The sequence below is a fragment of the Sciurus vulgaris genome (genome assembly GCF_902686455.1).
Source record: "Sciurus vulgaris genome assembly, chromosome: 4".
Classification (NCBI taxonomy): domain Eukaryota; kingdom Metazoa; phylum Chordata; class Mammalia; order Rodentia; family Sciuridae; genus Sciurus; species Sciurus vulgaris.
In genome coordinates, this window is record NC_136464.1 from 82,727,294 (window position 1) to 82,740,963 (window position 13,670).

The following is a 13,670-nucleotide window of genomic DNA, read 5'->3' on the forward strand; positions in this document are numbered from 1 at the left end:
CCAAATTATAAAAATAGATCACAGAAAAAGATCTTTGAATGAATTCTGGAAAAGATATAGCCTCTCATAGGTCAAAAGTGGTTTTCTTCTTATCACCTTGGGGTAAAACTTCTAAAACCTCAAAATCAGAGAGGGTGTATGCTTAATTTGCTCATTTCATTGGTGAAATACACGCCTGATCAAAGCAAATGAAAAAGTGCCATCTGCTTTCTATCAAAATTCTCTTTGAGCAGAGAAGTTAGATTTTAATTGTTTATTCCACTAACAAATTAAAGGTCATATTTTACAATATAAGAGCAGAGACTCAAAAAGAAAATAAAGTATAAAAATGTAAATCTAAATGTTTTAGCATCATTTTTATAGTACAATATTTATTAAATTTCTATTGCATGCCAAGACAATAGTCACTAGAGAAATAAAGAAGACTAATTTAGAAACTGCTGTTGAGGAGTTCTTAGTCTGGTAAAAGACACACACAAACACACACATATACACATACACACACACACACATTACTGTAAGGTGTAAATAAGGACTGGGGGTGTACTTCAGTGGTAAAGTACTCGGCATGCAAAGGCGCTAAGTTCTATCCCCAGCACCACCAAAAAAAAAAAAAGTATAAATAAATGTTCTTAAAAATAAATCTAAAACCTCACTGAGAAAAATATAGCACTTATTTTTTCTCCAAAATCACACATTTAATATTGATGAATAACAGGTAGGGAGCAAATATAATGAATTTAGCTATTCTTTTTCTAAGGGTACAAACATTTTAGAAAAGAATAACTTATTTTAGTAACTGTTTCCATATGGCCAGGCTCTCAGCTCATGAGAGAAGAACCCATATTCTTTTTTCTTCTTAATTATTTTTAGTTGACAAATAAAAAATATATATACTTATCCTGCACAAAGCATTGATTTGACATACTTAGGTGTGTACCACTGAAATATGCATTACTTACACACTTATTTTGTTGTAAGAAAACTTAAAATCTATTCTCTTAGAAATATGCAGGAATACGTTATTAACTACAGTCACCAATCATACTGTACAACAGATCTCTTGCCCATATTACTTTTTAAAGAAAATTATCCTTCCCACACCAAAGTTATTAGACAACTGTGTCTTATGCCACTTTCCCCCACCTTGCATGCTGTCCCACAGCTGGTTCCACTGTGGTAGGCCCCTGTGCACAGTAAATCTGAAGGCTGATCAGAGAACTATATAGTATGTGGCTCAAAATGGAGAAAGAGAACAGGTTGATTCTCACTCAGGGAATCTCAACTGTGATTTTCCCCTTCCCCCTTTCTACTTAAACCCACTCATCTGAATGTCAATAATGACCTCCAACTCTGCTAGAGCTGATGGTCAGTTCTCATTCAACATGCCTGACCAGCAACACTTCCTCTCTTAGCTTTTAGAACACCACACACTTTCCACTGTTCTTTTTCAGCACTTCCTTCTCACTTTTGGGAGTCTTCCTTATCTCCACAAATGCCCCCAAACTCAGCTGTATGTGTCATTATAAATTCACAGAATGCACAGCACCAAGAGTTAACTCTAAAATAAACAAAAGATTTTGGGTAATAAAGATAAGTCAGTGTAAGTCTATCAGTTCCAACAAATGTACCACTGTAGTAGGAGATGTGGTTAATAGGGGTAGTGAGGAATATCTGGAGGCAAGGATAGATGGCAATTTCTGAGCTTTCTATTCAATTTTGCTATGAACCTGAAACTGCTCTAAAGAATAGAGTCTATTTAAAAATACACCCCCTCCTCAAATAAAGGCCATGAAAAAAAGAGTCAAAAGCTATTGGTTTACAGTAGCACTACGAAGGTCAGAGAACTAAGTGATTACCAAACACCTGATTGCTTCAAATGTTACCATTTAAAATTCCCTCAAAATACAAACATTGTTGGGAGTGATTCTCATGAATGTCACCTCAGTAAGTTCAGTACAATCTTACACTCTTACTTAAATCTTTTCACACACACACACACACACAGACAGATGGAAAAAAAAATATTGATCCATTCAACAGAAATGGTTTCAATTAGCATAAACTTTCAGCCTTCACATTAACTTTTCAGTCATCCTTAAAAACTGTTCCTAGAGATAAACAACACTGTAAGATTTATATTTAACCAGGTTCTTACTGCTGCTGAAATTCAGTTGAGCATGCCTAGAAAACCCCACAGAGCACAAAACACTTTGGTCAGGACTGTAAGGACAAACATCAGGGTCAGTTGATGGTGATTAATATCAAAGTCAGAGAACCACGAACAGCACATTCAATGGCAATTATTTTATCTAGAAATAATTTTAAACCATTTTTTCTTTATTCTGACCAAGAAAGAAAAGAAGCACATATGGACTCAATTCACCAGAAACAAGCCCGCATTCAGCCGGATGGTGCATGACATTAGTCACAGGTCACATTCTGTTCCACCTGGAGGGAACATGAGAGAAGTGGGGAAGAGACACTCAGTACAAGGCCCCAACCAGGAAGTACAGGGCTCACAGTCCATGTGAAACCTTCACTTAATCTGTTACTAATTTAACATTTCATTATTCAGACTTAAAAGTGACCTGCTGTCACCATCCTGGTGAGTCACCTTGTTGCAGGCTCTACTTACACAACAATAACAAAGAGGCAATTCCCCTTAAAAGAATAGGGGGAAAATGCCCTCTCTTGCTGTCATATACTGTCCCTTCTAAGCCACAGCTGTGTCAGTTCCTACAAAGTTAGCAAAGTTGAGTTTTTCAAAGTCGCACATATAAAATAAGAACAGTTTGAGTGTGCCACAATTAAGCCCCTATTCTGTGTAATTAACATGCCGCAATTTTAAGAAATCTCATTCCAAAATATAAAACAAGAACTAGGAATATTTAAAGCAAAACATTATAATTTAAAGAGAGAGAAAAAAAGGAAAAGCAGGAAGGATCGTTCCTAAAAGTTACTTTTTAACCTTGAGTCTCGAAAAAGATGGTCATAATTTCCAGTTTCCTCTATTTGAGCCCAGAAAACCAAATCTACCTACCTACCTATCTGCCATTTTGCTGGCGAGAAAACAGTTAAATTTTCAGTGCCCATGATGATGCATAACACATTTTGCTAGGAGCTGGAAAGCTTCCTAAAATGAACAAAAGTTTCCTTACAGAGTAGCCAGGGTAGTAAAGAGAGTGCAGGCTTTACTTATGACAGATCTGGGTTTCAAATGGCTTATCCAAAGTGTAGCTTGTCCAAATAGCTAGGACCAGGCTGAGCTTAAGTTTCCTGCAAAGTAACAAAAGTAACAGGGCCTCTGTACTTAACTGTCCTCTTGCCTAGGATGCTCCAGCCTAGTGTAGCAGCCTCACGCCCCCTCCTCTGCCACACACTTCAATGATTGCTTCTCTCTGAGGCCCTATCTGGCCTCCCTGCTTTACACCAAAGTGTCTGTGAGTACGTGTGCATGCATCCGCGTGCGCGCGCACACACACACACACACACACACACACCCACCACTCATACATACTCCCCATCTACTTCTTTCTCTTTCCCCCCACTCCACAGAATCCTCATCACCATTTACTTTACCATCCTTCTCCCACTAGACTGGTAAGCTCCACAGTGCATGTTGAGGTTGTTCTTTCTTTATTTTTCTTGTCAACTTTATTCACTGCCTACAGTGTCTAAAGGAGGCCTAGGAGTGAAAATGTCTCCAAAAAGTTGTTGAATAAAGGAAGATGATCTTTCAGGGTTTTCACTAGAGACCTTGTAGGTAAAGACCTCAGGATGCAAAAGAGGCACTTAGTTAATGGTGGAGAAGAGATTATACAAAGGCTTAAAAAGCATTTTAAAAAATAATAAGAATAACAATCAGAGATGAAACAACACAGCTTATTAAACACTAAAAAAGTAAAATAAGAAAATATTACTCTAAATCCACAGAAGTAAAATTATACTGGGTTATTCTACATGATAAGACTTAAAAATGTGCACTTCTTTTTTACAGGTAAAAGTTTGGGAGTGGAGTGAGTTCGAAAACAGATTATGGGCTACAAGAGGATATTTGTGTGTGACCACTTGTCACATCCCTGACCAGGCCAACAAGTAAAACAGACAACAAAACTGAACAAGGTAACCCAGTCTTATTTTACTTTGATTCATTCTCTCTGACAGAAAGGAAAAACAATAGAAGGTAAGATAATATCAGGACAACAATCTTGTCTTCAAAATTTTTCTGAGTAACTACTTTTCTGAGTAGGAGTTTGTAGGTGAATGCATTAATAACATTTTTACAACAAACATTTTGGAAGAAAAAGATTGCAAAAATGAACTATTACTTACCAATCTTTGTTTCTATTATGGTTTCTTTTCCAAACAAATACAGGAAAAAATAAATACATAAAGTCAAAGAAAAATACCTGATACATTTTCATGTACTATAAAAAATTATCAGGAGTGCCGCCAAGATTTTAAATCCATTAGTAAAAAAGAAAAAGACTTATCCTCATCGCCTTTGAATAAGTGAACTTTCCCAATCAACTTAAATTTATTAAATGTATTCAATATACTAAAGATATAATTGATATAATTTTCAGAAATATGCTCATTGCATGAAAAATACAAGTAACTGCATAAGAAAAAGAAAACTCTGGAAAAAGATATGTTCTCAAAGTTTGAGAAAAAATTAATAGTGAATTCCTTGAAGAAAATAACTTTAAAACTTGAAGATATTTATAACAATGGGATATAAGTCATTTTTCTCCAATGGCAATTCAAAGTAAACATGACATTTTTTTTAAAAACAACTCTTTTTTTCCTCATTAAAACTAGAGTACTATAATTCCAGTGGCTCAGGAGTTTGAGGCAGGAGGATCCAAGTTCAAATTCAGGGTTAGCAATCTAGCGAGGCCCTCAGCAACTTAGCAAGACTGTCTCAAAATAAAAAATAAACAGGGCTGGGGATGTGCTTAGTGGTTAAGCACCTCGGGTTCAATCTCTGGTACCAAAAAAAAAAAAAAAAAAGAAAAAGAAAAAGAAAAGGAAACCTTGAGTGTTATTGTGCTGACATATTTTACAAAATTAAAACTTCTAAACACAGCTACTCAAAAACAATTGTAACAAATAAAACTTCCCTACGCCTTCCAAATATTAATTTTAACATTTCCATTTATAATTTGGCCTTAAATGCACCAGCAAGGTCACAATAAAGTAAGGAATACCAAAACAAAGTAAAAATGAGAATGCTAGAGGTAGAAATGCATGGAAGCTAGACCATGATCACCTTGAACTTGCATTATAACGATCACACAATACCCCAGAGATTGAACCAGAGCCATTCAAGTTGGTGCATCAACAAACCCTTGCACAGAACCAGTACCTCCCAGTACCTCACCTTCAGTGTAGGAGTGAATTAGAAGTACTCCTGCTACACCAAAAGAGGAACTGCTGTTTAGCATCTTTAGGGGATGAAAAATCTTCCCTGAGAATTCATAGCCAACCATTGGTAATCATGTAGTTTTTGTTTTGTTTTGTTTGTTTGGGGTTTTTTGGTACCAGGGATTGAACTCAGGAGCACTTGATCACAGAGACACATCCCCAGCCCTAATTTGTATTTTATTCAGAGATGGTCTCACTGAGTTGCTTAATGCCTCACTTTTGCTGAGCCTGGTTTTGAACTCACAATCCTCTTGCCTTAACCTCCTGAGCTGCTGAGATTATAGGCATCTGCCACTGAGCCCAACTCTTGTGTAGTTTTGTGGGCCAAATTCACACTGTGTGCTTCAGAGCACCTCAAGCAGAGAATTTAAAGCTGTCCCAGACTGACAATGGCTACCACCACCCAGTAGAAGCAAATATAAATACTCTCTGGGAAAATGTACTGTCATCAAGTCTTCAAAGAACTCAAACAGATGAAACTTTAAAGGAGTGTGAGCTCATGGTTAAAAAAAAAAAAAATCATAAAACATAAGCAAATAAGACACGATGAGCAAGAGTCTCTTTCTTGTGAGAAAAGGGTAGATGAGTCAGATCAAAAAGACTTCAAATACTGGAATTATCAGCATAAAATAAGCATATTTAATATGTCTCAAAAATAAGAGGTTTGGAAAAGAGTAAAATTTCATCTAAAAAAATACCACACTCATTAGTTATACATGACAGTAGAATGCATTTTGACATATCATACATAAATGAACTATATATATAAAGAGAAAAAATACCATACTAACACAAAGAGGGATCCAAAAATAATGGTTAAAAGCTAAAAATAAAAAACTTCATACTAATTGTTTCACCTTAACTTATTGAGCATCATGTACTAGGTGTTAGACCTTCATCAGCTCTGGGGATAAAATAATAGGATTAAAAAATTTTTAATATAAAAATCCCCTTCAACAATGACAATTTAAAAAAAACAGAATATATTGTATATTGTGTGCATGTACAAATATGTAACAGCAAATCCCATCAGTATGTGCAACTATAATGCACCAATCAAAAAATGTGGGAAAAAAAATACATAAATAGCAAGCAGAATAGAGGTAATTGAATGAAGAACAAGTGATCCAAAAGATCCAAAAGTGAACAATGATCCAATACATACATTGTATTCAATTTCCAGAAGGAAATAATAAAGGAGATGGGGAAGAGGCATTATTTTAAGAAATTATAATAGCTGGGTACAGTGGCACATGCCTGTAATCCCAGGGGCTTGGGAGGCTGAGGCAGGAGGATCACAAGTTCAAGGCCAGCTTCAGCAGCTTAGCAAGACCCTAAGCAACTTAGGGAGACCCTGTCTCAAAATGAAAATAAAAAGGGCTGGGAATGTGGCCCAATGGTTAAATGTCCCTCCAGCCGGGTTCAATTCCTGATGTACATACACACACACACACACACACACACACACACACACACACACACACACACACAAATGAGAGAGAGAAAAAAATAAAGACGAAATTTTACTAATATTAGCCAGCACCTAATTATTATTTTAAAATTCTATTTCAACTACTTAAGAAAATAAGTTTTCTCTGTGTTCACCACTGAATGTCAGAACTTGAGATATTCCTACAGAAAACATATTTTAATAGAGGAACTCTCATCTCTTCTCAAAACTATTATATTAGAGTTGATGAGTATAAATATGTATGCGATACAAGAAATAAACAGTCAAACCAGAACACAGGATATACAATTTCAACACAATCTAAAATAATGTTTGCTGCCACCAAAACATTGTTTTCTTAATTTATTTTCTTTATAATATCATATCGTCCCCAGAACCATTCTGCCCTACCCCACTGGGCTGTAAGTTCTACCAGGGTAGGGACCTTGTTTGCCTTCCTCAGTATTGTAGTCTAGCACCTAGAAGAGTGGCTCGATGAACATCTGAATGACAGAGTGAATGACCAGTCTCAGGGCTGCGGCACTGTACCATTCCAGGGCTATCATTCTTCACATCTTGCTGAAGGTGAATGTCACTCTGGCAGTTGTGCCAGTCCACATACTATGGCAAGAAATAGGCCAGAAACTATGAGCAGCCAGCATACACACACTGACTCCAACATGTCCTGTTATATTTGTGAGCTGGGCATAATTTACCTCTCTCCTGATAGAGAAAATGGGGGAAACAGTTTTCACATCAAGATTAAGCTTATTCTTTGAATAATTGACTATATATTCACATCAAGGTCTTCATATATTGATAACCCTGTATCAACTATCCTATAAATAAAGTTAACATTTTTAACTGTGAATAAGGATTCGGACTGCCAACTATAAATTAGCCACTGTAAATTCTTTGGTCATTCCTCAGTCTTTGCTTGTTAAAAATATCTCTAGAGAAATTCTTTAGTTAGTCAACTGAGATATAAAACAAATAACTAAAGTTACTGACTTGGAAGTGGTCAGTTCTATGATTTGCCAATATTAATCTTCAGTTTAACACAGCCAAAGTATTTTAAGAGTCTGGAAATAGAATTCAGTAAGATTGAACAGACTGCTAGGCTGACCTTCATGGATATCACTCTGATGGAAAGTACACCCTCCTACCGGGTAATCCATGTCAACTGGAATATAGAAACCCATCTCCTTGGGCCCTTTTAACAGGTTATACTTCTACCACAAACTGACCTGATTACTAAAAGGCTATTTTATATTTCTGAGGTACCTCTATGGGAATTGCCATCAGCAGGAAAGTCTATGGAATTCCAACTGAAAGGCCTAAGGTGAACACCAAACCCAAGAAGCAACTGACACTGCAAAAGAAGTACAGGCATAATGGAAACCTGGAAGTAAAACCATGCCAACATCCATCTTCCATTTTGTTTTTATCCTCCCTAAGCATCTACATGTTACAATGATTTTCAGATTTAACTTGCTTAAGCAGCAGACTCCTTCCATTCAACAAAGATTTGTGAGAACTGAATACATAAAATATATAAGCAGAGTTGCTGATTGGCAGGACAATAAGAAGATCAAAGGTCTTATTCTCACCCCTTAACCTCCCACTTCCTCTGTGGCACTCTGGAATTCCAAAGGCAATAAGAAACCAAGTCTGAAAAGCAATGGTCTAAGTGAGGAAGAGGATGAATTAATAATGATGAGTAATGGAAGAATAAATAACAATATATCATGGTTCAAGCTTTCTAAGAACCTTTTCTAAGTAAAACACTTCTGACAAATGTTTACCTATCTCATTTGGAAATCAACTTTTTGGTTTAGTAATTGTAATTCCTAGGAGCCCAAGTGTTGCATTTTGGATCTGGAAGGTTCTCAGATTATTGCCTTATTAAAGCTCATTTGTTGCTTTTTTTTTTTTTTTTTTTTTTTTTTTTAAACCAGGGATTGAACCCAGGGATGCTTAACCACTGAGCCACATCCTCAGTCCTTTTTATTTTTATTTGAGACAGGGTCTCTTGCTAAGTGGCTCAGAGCCTCTATAAGTTGCTGAAGCTGGCTTTGAACTTGTGATCTTTTTGCCTCAGCCTCCCTAGTTGCTGGGAATACAGGTGTGCGCTATGGTACTCGATGAGGCTCATTTGATGAAGGCTTTGTCCCTAATGTAGCAATGTTCACAGTGGGGCTTTGGGTAAGTGAATGGTTCATGAGGGCTGTATCTTCATGAGTGGATTAATCTACTGATGGATTCACAGCTGAATGGGCTATTGGTACAAGGCAGAAACTGTAGGAGGTAGGACCTAGTACCTAGCTGAAGGAAGTAAGCCCTTTGGGGTATAACTTTGGGGACTATATCTTGTGCGTGCCTTTACACGCACAAAAAAGAGGAGGGGAAAAGGTTTAACTGACTAGCATAGTCAACTAGGAAAACTAAATCACTTGCAAAACAGGATTTGAAAGACTACATCTAACTACATAAAAGCTTAAGTTACTTGTCACAGATGGACCACCTTGAAGAAAGCAAAATGAGGTCCCAAAACAGAATTTCAAATATTCTAATCATGCACAGTATTTGTATTGGAAAATTTACAAGCCAAGTTCATTGTCTGATATAAAAGAGAAAGTAAATGAAACTGGATTTTCTCATTCATCAATGATAACCATCATTTATTATTTTATCAGATACATGAAAGTAGCAATTATAGAGTTCTTGTTTATTTGAATATACCTATCCTACTGTTGCCTAATCTGGTAAGGTTGTAATGGAGCTAAATAAGAATTAGGTCCACCTAATAGCATGATGGACTCACTTCCACTACTGCCTGTATGGAATATTTTGTAGTAACTGAAAGTACGTAATAATATTTAAGCATCTGGGACAAATGCTGTAGTTATACTAAGTAAAAATGAATATAGATGACTATGATTTTAATTTCATATTTTATTTCTAAAGAAATACATTTTCATAGGAATAAAAACAGAAGTATTTACACTAAAACATTACCAATGGCTGAGTGGTGGTTCTATTATGTTTAAACTTTTCAACATTTGCCAAATTTTCTATATAGAATGGGGGGGCACATTTTTAAAACCAAATAAAGTCTTACTTACAGAAATGATACAATATTCCTGAAATTTTGTGATTTGTATGTAAATGCCAGAGTTGCCCTTAACTGTGTGACTGTGTGTCACCAGTCCCAACTTGTTGTGGATGGAACAGCTGCTCACTGCAACTGCTAAGGTGAGTCAACCTAATTGTTACTGGCAGCTGGGGAAGCCCCGGGTGGGAAATGACACACAGCCTGAGCAGGTACACCTTCCAGTTCTCAAGAGCCACTCAATCTGTCGAAAACCAGAACTACCACTTCTATGATGAAGCCTCAGTAGTACACAGCTCCAGGCCCATCTAGAAGCCTCCACTTAAGGAGACAAGGTTTATTCAACTATTTAAGACTGCATTTGTAAGAATGCAAAACATCAGAAAATTATTAGACATGTTTGCTGTCTAACTGTCATAGCTGTGTACTGTCAGTGAGGCACTGTAATCATCAGAGGCAGAGCCTGTGAAATCAAACAGATCCAGGTTCAAGCTCTGGCTCCCCCATTTCTGCGTGAACCTCACACAAGTCTCAGTTTAATCAGCTTCCAAAGAAGTTGACCACACCCATTTCCAGAATTTTGGTGAAAGATTTAAAATGTTTATCAGTATGTATAACATCTGCTAATCTAATAATGTTTCAGAAGCCTAAATACATAGAATTGTAAAATCATATAGCCCCTTATCAGGGGAAAAAATAATGTCATATTTTTTTTCTTTTTTTCCCCCTTGGGTGCCAGAGGATTAAACTCAGGGGCACTCAACCACTGAGAAACACCCCGCCATATTTTGTATTTTATTGAGAAACAGGGTCTCACTGAGCTGCTTAGCACCTTGCTTTTGCTGCTTTGAACTCAAAATCTTCCTCCCTCAGCTTCCCAAGTGGCTGGGATTCCCTGGGTGGTACCATGTATTCTTAAAACCTAAATCATCTGGGGCAACTTGTCAGTCTTATACACTTAAAGTGGTCACTGAGACAATGCAAAGCACTCGAATAGTTGGTCCATCTTTTATCTTACTTATTTATTTACTTTTGCAGTGCTAGAGATGGAACCCTGTTGGGACTAATGACACGTTAACTAACTAGGCTGACTCCTTACTCCCTGGTGAGTAAGCAAGATCAAGGCCTCAAAGGCGGTTTCAATAGTTAATGACGATAAATCAGACCACCGTCAGGGATTGATTAACAACAGTACCGCGAACGTGATCAGCTGGTGCTTGCCATATAGTCCTATGGGACTCTTGCCTGCGTGAACACCCCATGCCTTGCTGACCTTTAAACTGATTGGTTCCCGCCTAGCCCCCACCATACTTAAAAGCTGTGTGACTTCCTCAATAAACGAGTTCCTGCTATGACGGGTCTCCCTGACGCATCTGATTGTCCTCTACCCGGAGGGCTGGGAGCGGGTGGTCAGTGGGCCCTACCTGTCCCAGTATGACCTTGTTGGGGAGTGTCCCCTTCCCTTGTCGCTGGTCGAGAAGAGCAAGGGGGCTTAAGACCCCGACAGAACCCAGGACCTTACACATGGTAGGCAAGTGCTCTACCACTAAGTGACATCCCCAACTCCAGATGTTCCTTATTTTAAAGGATACAAGCTCTGAAACAAGTTTGAGAACTACATAAGAATTCTGGAAAAATCATATCACTTTTCTCCTGTATCCTCTTCTCTAAGCCCATACTGGAAAAAAAAAAGGCAATGGTAAAAATGATACCACAGACACCATGGGACTATATGGAAATGGAGAAGCACTACCTTCCATAGTGGCACCATAATCAAACAGGATTGATAAAGGTATCAGAGCTTACATTAGAAAGAGGATATATTTCAACAGTACCTCATGATAATAATATATCCTCACAGAAATTATGAAAATAATAAATGTTGAAAATATTTAATCCTAATATCCTAAACAACATATTGTAACTATAATTATAAACCAAATAAGATACCATGAGATGGGAGGCAAAGAAGTAAACAATGGTAAAAAACTAGAGTCAATGATTAAAAGTTCCAAAAGAATTAGAATATTTTTAAAACACTGCTTCAAAAAGAGGAGACAGCATAATATATTGCTTTCATAGTATATAATTTGAGACAAACAGACTTGTGCTGAATCCTATTTCTGCCACTTACTCTATAGGAAATAGTAGGTCAGTTACTTAACCACTTAGAACCTCCATTTCCTCATCTACAAAAGGGAACTTGTTTAATGCTTTCACAGTGTCATAACAACCAAAGACATGTAAATTTCTTGGCACAGGGTACAATTCTAGTGTCCTACATTGGCAGAAGGGAAAAGAGGAAAAAACCCTAAAGGACAAGGTGATGTACAGCATGACACAGGCTATAACAAAAGAAGAGAGAGAGGGCTGTGGTTGTGGCTCAGTGGTAGAGCACATGCCCAGCATGTGTGAGGCATTGAGTTCGATTCTCAGCACCACATATAAATGAGTGAATAAAACAAAGGTCCATCAACATCTAAAAATAAATATTTAAAAAAAAAAGAAGAGAGAGAATGCATCAAAAGCCGGATGTCCACCAAAAGACATAGGACATAAGATAATGATGACCCTGACGTAGCTGAAAAACACTGTTGAGGAGATAAAAATTGAAGACTGTTTAAGCAAGAAAATGAAGTAGGCACTTATCACTGTAACTTGAAGGAGTCAAGGAGACAAGGAAGTCAAAGTAAATGATAACAGGGAACAAGTCAATCCGATGGAATCCCAACCCAATCAGAAATGGCCTTAATGATGTTCAGGGTAAGAGGAAAGCCAATAACGAAAGCCAGTTCAAGGGGTACGCATTTGCTGGGCTTTGACACAAACTGCTCTGCTCCCAGGAAAGAAGGAAACAAAACCTTAGGCTAGAATTTTCCTATTACTTTCATCTAAACAGAGTCAACGGTTATCAATATCTTCCTACTGTCCTTCAAACAACAGGAAGGACTCAGAAGGCACTGAGAAAGATCTGCTCCAGCAGTGAAGAATGACATCCCATTATACCATCAAGTTTAGAAAACAACAGATGCGGGTGTACTTGAGACCTAAGTAGTCTCCATTCCCAGAGAACAGCTCACCTAGACTCGGCAGAGCTCAGTGGGCTACACCAGGTTCAGTCCAAGCTCTCGTTACTTACATACCTCTGACAGTTATTGTTTTGCATCTATCGAAAGGTTCCTTTAAAATTATTCTCATGTACGCTTCCTGAGCAGGGTCTTGTCTTGTATTTCAAAAGTTTCCCAACTGGACACTTTTGTGCATCCCCAAGAACTCAATGATATGCCTAGAACAGAGAAACAATTTAAGCTTAACGACTTCAAAGTGAAATCATAAAATTCATAAATCAAAAGAACCTTACAATTCAGTACAGTTCACTGTAAATAAAAGCATTAAAGTGCTGATTAGCTGGGAAACAAAAATTCACAATGGACTCTCTCCACCTCATCTCCCATTTTTCTTTTTGTATTTTTTATTTTTAACCTTTTAATTTTTATTGTCATAAAATAAATACAACATAAAATATACTCCATCTTCTCTTAATTAAAAACTAATCTATCACATAGATGTGTTTCTCTTTTGATAAATTTATATTAACTATCTTTAAGAGTCAACCAATAATTGATTAACAAACTGAGTATAGCACTTCAAATTGAAAACAAAGGTAAACGACTGAGT

General features: G+C 37.1%; 1 protein-coding gene across 7 annotated transcripts in view; it reads right to left on the bottom strand.

The window, feature by feature from the left end:
* SGMS1 (sphingomyelin synthase 1) overlaps positions 1-13,670 on the bottom strand; it is a 328,806-nt gene that overhangs the window by 124,649 nt on the left and 190,487 nt on the right. For all 7 annotated transcript variants that reach the window (XM_079138312.1, XM_079138313.1, XM_079138315.1 and 4 more), the window contains one exon: positions 13,136-13,278. The gene's annotated coding sequence lies outside the window, so the exon portion shown is untranslated. The remainder of the gene's footprint in view (positions 1-13,135; positions 13,279-13,670) is intronic.